Consider the following 7044-nt stretch of genomic DNA (forward strand, 5'->3'; position numbering starts at 1 on the left):
CAGAAAATACCAACCAATTCTAAACATGAACTTTGTAGGTGTGGAAGATTTCTTTGAACTACTGAACTACACTTTGAGTCAAATTGAGAACTAGAAATTCATTGATATAAAATTTTGAGTTTATTTTTTTTTTAACAATTGTGTTTTTTTTTGTCACACACACCTCTAGTTTTGTAGCTTCACCATTTCATTTAGTTCAAAGCAAAGCCAAAAAAGTGAAGAACTTCTTTCTGAACTTTCTATGCTGATAGATACTGGATGTACTAATAATTAGACCTGCACAACTTGGAAACACCAAATTCCAACTGTACTGCTACATATTTACATTACAACTTCAATTTTAATATACTTTGAATACATTAGTGAACATTACATTATGTTTAACTGAAAATATTTGTGTTTATTGCATCATATGAAGCCATTGATTCCTCCAAAGATTGTACATAAGGTAAAACAAGTGCATGGTGGTCAAGTGCATGGTGGACATCCACTTTGCCTTGCTTCTTTCCCTTGTCTCCTGGAGCAACAACAGTGCGGCATTTTTTTTTTTTTAATCTAGTCATTGAAAAATTTGTGTGTAGGCTCCAACCTGGCAATCATAAAAATAGGCACCAGTTGATTGTAATGACCGTTGAGGGAAAAATATACACTAACGTTTGGTGAAGTAGCCTATATTTCCCAAAGGATACATGATTTGTTTGATGTTTTTTTAAATCTTTTTTTAATATTTAATCGCACAAAACCTTTGCTGAAAGGGGTCCTCTGGTCAAAACTGTAACTACATCGGCTATAAACCTGCCCACTCGCATCCTACAGCAGGGCTGCAGTAGTTAGTGGGCTATGATGAGTTTTCTTCTGAACACCCTTCTGAAGATGTATTTTGAAGGTAGGAGGGGCTTTTGAAAAGCCATAAGTGTGTGGAACAGCACTGCATTTACTAGACCTCTATATCAGGGGATTTCCTTTCCTTATATCAGTGGGTTTCCTTATCACCGTCAAGGGATTTCCAGTAGTTGTCATGGCATATTTGTGTAATGAATGCTGAGTAATGTAATGAAAGAACACTGATTGATGGAATGAGGGAGGAATTCTGCCAAACCAATGAGGATGAAGGATATGAGGCTTTGCTAAGGAGTAATGCATAACATAGCAAATAACATAGTAAATGCTTGCTTTGGGCAAGATTAACCCTTTTGTGCTACAGTGAAAGAGAGAGAGAGAGAGAGAGAGAGAGAGAGAGAGAGAGAGAGAGAGAGAGAGAGAGAGAGAGAGAGAGAGATGCTTAGTTTTCTCTCTTACTGACAAAATCATCATTAAGCTCAACTCTGTGCCCTGATTGATCTGATCAACAAATAAAAAATCCCTGGCTTTCAGTCAGCTTGCAGAATTGACCAAAAACCTCAAAATGTGGTCATTTCCACATTCTCTCTCTCTCTCTCTCTCTCTCTCTCTCTCTCTCTCTCTCTCTATTTCTCCCTCTCTCCTGTGTTAAAAGTTTAATTTCAGGTTGAGCAAAGAGAAAATCACTCAGAGAACACAAAATGTTAATCAAAATCCCATTTAAATGACAAGCTAAGCTGACTGGCTTTTAGATTTTTCAGTGAGAGAACGAATAGTAGTAAAATTCTTTTTTAATTTTTTTTATTTCTGGCCTACATTGCCTGACATGGGCCTCTGAGGTCTTGTATCATTTTGTAGCCCAGATTTGAGCTCCAGGTCGGAGCTGTTTTTTTACTGGGACAGCTTGCTGCTTTGCATGAGGCATTTCTGTAAGTTTTTTCCTTTATTTTCCTATAAAATAGTTGAAAAAACACACATAGGTCACATTATTTCACAGTACCTACTTCGCATGAATACACGTTCAGTGCATCAAAATGAAATTCACTTTAAGCATATATGCCTCCCGAACACCAAAGATATCATGTAGTGTGACCGTCCTACCTTTAAAAACGCAATTTAGCTACATAAAACTAAATAAACTACATACAATAGTTAGGCATGATTTTTAGTTTAAGAAAAAATAGGGCAACTTTAAAAGTATTTAACTACCTACAAAACTTCTGTCCATGAATTCACATTTCCTCAAATGTCATGCGGCACAACTGAAAATGAAGAGGTTGTTTTCTGACATACTTTTAAGAAAAAGTGGGCGGGGCATGCCATCAGAAAGGGGACCCCAAGTGACATTCAGGCTGCAATGCCAAGAACAGTAGCCCTGATTAGGTGGCGCAACTGTTTAACCATACATACAGATTATGTTCATGATTTGAAAAAAGGTTATTTAGTTACATAAAGTTTTAAATAAAATAGTTTGGCTTTAAATGTATAACATGGTACAAAATAAGGCAGCTTTACAAGTATTGAATTGCAACATTTTTGTCCATAAATACTGATTTCCTGAAATGTCATGTGGTGCAACTGACAAAAAAGAAGTTTTATTTTAATATGCTTTTAAGAAAGAGTTTTGCATCATCAAAAAGACACTAAGTGACCTTCATGGGGCAATAGCTCTTTTACAAATATTGAACAATGTGTCATTTTTAAGTCATGGTTCGGCTGGTTCAGTTTACCAATCAGGTGGTGTGACCCCCAGGGAGAGCATGAATATGTTATTATTATAATAATGTTCATTTATTTCAATAAAAGTACAACCTTGAGTTCAAGGAGAAAGTTTTTTTTTATAGGTGTCCAAGTACAATGAGTAGTTTGTACATATTTTCAGTAGTGAAAATAAATACTTTAAGATGCAATATTTTAAATTAAGGTGTGGTTGCACCACATGACGTGTTCTGGGTAGTAAAACTGATCATCTGCACCTTTATAAAAGCTATAAAACAAATAACAATAAATTGATGATGCAAAAATGCACATCTTATTTAATACATTTTAACTTTGAAATTCATTTTCCACTGTCCCATGTAACAATATTCATTTCTCGACGGTTTACTGACCTGATAATTCAAATGACACAGTGATAATTGGGGGAAAACTTGTCAGCTTTGGAACTTGCCAGTTTTGAAAAAATGGCATTCATTTTTTCCCCATATACCAACATGGCTTAGGCCGAGGCAGTGTACAAAATATCTCCTGTTATTTGGGGGGGCTCATGTTGACTGGCTACTCCAGCATTGGCTGGCTGCTAACTCACTCGCCATAGCGACACTGATGGCTTCAATGGCAACAAAATGTTTAACAATTCTTCCACACATGAAGTGAGATATTTACACAGTGTCCCTGTTGTCTTCAGTTTGAGAAAGGAGTAAACTGGGCAAGTTTTCAGATTTGCAAATACGCATTTGCATACTAAGTTTGTCAGAGGTATCCTGGACGTAGTTACAGTGGCTAGGCCATGAAAAACCAACCGATTTGCAACACCGCCACCCTGAGGCAGACCATTGCTACATCTATAGTTAGTTCAAAGACAGAAGCCCACTGATTGTGGGTGAAGCAACTAAACAAAGACCTTCCCCTCAATTTGCTTTTGAGCATAATATCAAAAGTTTATTTTTAGGGACACCCCAGAATTTCAATTTTGAGACATTTATAGGGTCCAAGAGGTTCATTATCAGGTCCCGGATCCCACAGGGCCCCTGTATCTCACACCTTGTACCCAGGCATTGATGCTAATAGTGAAACAGAGAATAATGCCACATCCTGAGGAGTCTATTGTTGCTTATATTAAAGGCATATGATATGTGAGGTCTAAAAAAAGAAAGGAATGTCTGAAGCTCATGACTTGTGATAATTACTGTGAAAGGAGGTGACAGCTGGGCTTAGCTGCCTTCTCAGTCAGCAGCAGTGATGTGTTCGGAATGCGCTCCCTCTCTAATAGGCCGCTTGGACTGCTCCTGTGAACATGCAGCACTACCAGGTAAAGGATTACAGCCCCCAGCAGGGCTTTTTTTGATGCAACCCCAAATAAATGTGTTGATATTATGGGAAAGATGGATGATAATGGCTTATCAGATACAAATGATGTGCAGCGTAAGTATCCAGGCTGTTTTTCTTCGGGGAGGAGAAAAGCATCACTCGTCTTCAGCTGCGAAACCCCCCCACCCACACCCACTCCCCCCACCTCCTCTTAGAGTCGACGGATTTGTCATGTTCCTGCTTTCAGCGCATGCTGAAGTGGATTAATACAGACATTAGCACAGATAGGCAGCGCCTGCTCTGCTTCACTTTGTTATTACAGCGATGAAGAAAGGCCCAGGCAGGCGCAAGGGAGGAAAAGAATACAGCGGGAACAAAAACTGAACTATTTAAACTTCTAAACTTCTTTTATAGTTCTTTCATTTTGTTTAAAGAGGGGTTCATTTGTTTGGATAAATTGCTTTTACTTTCTTATGGTGCTCACATTTACACATGCACACAGGCTAAATCATGGCAGGAGAGATTTATTTTCACCTGTTCTGTGCTGAGCAGTGGGATTAATAAGAAGAAATCTCAAAATCAGAATTTTAGAAATTTTCCATCCATCCATTTTCTAAGCCGCTTCTCCGTCAGGGTCGCGGGGGGGGGGGGGGGGGGGGGGGGTGGTGCTGGAGCCTATCCCAGCAGTCTTCAGGCAGAAGGCAGGATACACCCTAGACAGGTCACCAGTCCATCGCAGCATTTGTTATGATGTTTATGCTTAAAAGTTATTTAAGCCCTAAAAAAACATGTATGAACTATTCTTTGTACTTCATACAAAGTGTACAAGAACTGTCCCAAACTCCTACTGCATCTGTGGAAAGTCCTGCGAGTCTTCTGGAGAAAGGGGAAGATCCCAGAACAATGGCGAGTGGCTGAAGGGGTGTGGGTCCAGAAGGAGGAAAACTCACCTAGCCAGACCAATTCCGCATCATCTCCCTACTGTGCGTTGAGGCAAAGATCTTCTGCGGTGCCATTTCCAAGAGGCTGTGCACCTACCTGACAAAGAACACCTATATTGACACATCAGTCCAGAAGGGTGGCATTTCAGGAATGCCGGGCCATGTGGAGCATACCGGTGTAGTGACATAGCTAATTCGGGAGGCCAGAGAGAACAAAGGCAACCTGTCAGTGTTATGGCTTGACCTGGCAAATGCATTCAACTCCATTCCACACAAGTTAGTCCAGCTCACTCTGATAAAACATCATGTCCCTAGTAGGTGTAGAGACCCTATCACTGAATTAGTACATCAACTTCAGGATGAGGATCACTTCTGCAGCAACGACATCTAGTTGGCACAAGGTGGAGATCGGTATCATCACAGGGTGCACTATCTCTGTGACACTGTTCTCTCTGGCCATGAATATGTTCACCAAGTCTGCTGAGCCAGAGTGCAGAGGGCCCCGGATGAATTCTGGACAATGGCAGCTACCCATCAGGGCGTTCATGGATGACCTCACAGTCATGACAGAATCAGTCTCAGTCTGCCAGTGGATTCTGAAGGGACTCAAGAAGCTGATAGAGTAGGCTGGATGTGTTTCAAACCTGTCAAATCAAGATCCATGGTGCTGAGAAAAGGAAAGGTGTAGGACAAGTTCCAGTTTTACATCGCAGGCACAGCCATTCCAATGATCACAGATAAGCCAGTCAAGAGTTTGGGCAAGGTTTTTGACAGCTCTCTGAGAGAGTCAACATCTATCCAGTCAACTTCCACTGAGTAGGATTCCATGTTACAAGAGCTAGAGAAGTGGTGCAGTACAGCGACTCTAGTGATCCGAAGGTGGCCAAAGCTGGAATACAAGTGAGGACGGGCAGGAAGTGGAGGGTAGAGGAGGCTGTCCAAGAGGCTGAGACACCTCCCCAAAGGAACACCAGAGGGAAGGAGAGGCAGTACCTTGTTCAAGAGGAGGTGAGAGCAGCTGTGGAGGAGACAAGGTCATGCAAGGCAGTGGGAATGAGGCATCAGGGGGCTTGGACAAGATGGGAGAACATGATTGAGAGGAAAGTGACCTGGACTGAGACCTGGAAAGCCAAGCCTCACCTTGTTAAGTTCCTTGTCCAGGCAGTGTATGATGTGCTTCCAAGCCCATCTAACCTGGGGCATAGCAGAAACACCAGCATGTCCATTGTGTTCCAAGAGAGGTACCCTAGAGCACATCTTCAGCTGCTGCACTATGGCACTTGGAAAAGGACGATACCGGTGGAGGCATGACCAAGTCCTTAAGACCATTGCTGAAGCCATCAGCACTGGACTTGTGTGGGCAAAGCAGTTTCGTTCCTCCAAGAAAACCATTGCCTTCGTCAGAGCTGGGGAGCAGGCAGCCCCGGTCAAAAGATCACCAGCAGGCATCCTGACCTCTGCTAGAGACTAGCAGCTGTTGGTGGACCTCAAATGGCAGCTGAAATTGCCACGTTGCTGTCACCACCCTCCGACCAGACATTGTCCTCGTATCTGAGTTGACCAAGCAAGCTGTGTTGCTGGAGCTGACAGTCCCATGGGAAGACCACTTGGAAGAAACATTTGAGAGGAAGCTCTCCAAGTATGCGGGACTGGTCAATGACTGTTAGCAGGCTGGATGGAGAGCGAGGTGCCTCCCAGTCGAGGTTGGATGCAGAGGTATCATGGCCCGTTCCTTGGCCAGAGCCTTAAGCAGTTTAGACATCACGGGTTAAGCGAAAGAGGAGAGCCATCCGCAATACCACCAAAGCGACAGAGAAGGCCTCAAGATGGCTGTGGCTCAAGGGAGGAGAACCATGGAGTCACGGTAGCTAGTTAGCCATCTGGACACAAGCTGGGGTCTGATCAACCCCAGCTGGGTCACTTGGATGAGTGTGTATGATGTTGAAAGACCCGAAACACCCAATGATTCCAGGAACATCACTGATAATGTGTCCAAATGCATCAGCAAATGTATTTACACAGTTTGTATTTGGACACCAATATTAATAAAATAAAAGTTCAAAAAAATTTCCCCAAATCAGCATTATTTTTTAATAAAAACACATTTCCATGGCTTTCCTGAGGGTCACACCGTCTGACCCAGACAAACCACAACTCAGCAATGACATTTTTTCACAGTACTTGTGAAAGAACTACTGAGCTTGGCATTGCACCATGAAGAACACTTGGGTTC

The 7044-nt window shown here is 42.1% G+C and overlaps 1 pseudogene; it reads left to right on the forward strand.

Annotated features, from left to right (window-relative positions):
- Positions 1–3944: 3944 nt before the first annotated feature.
- LOC108434898 lies at positions 3945–6683 on the forward strand (annotated as a pseudogene).
- Positions 6684–7044: the final 361 nt, after the last annotated feature.

The sequence above is a fragment of the Pygocentrus nattereri genome, chromosome 21 (assembly GCF_015220715.1).
Source record: "Pygocentrus nattereri isolate fPygNat1 chromosome 21, fPygNat1.pri, whole genome shotgun sequence".
Taxonomy (NCBI): domain Eukaryota; kingdom Metazoa; phylum Chordata; class Actinopteri; order Characiformes; family Serrasalmidae; genus Pygocentrus; species Pygocentrus nattereri.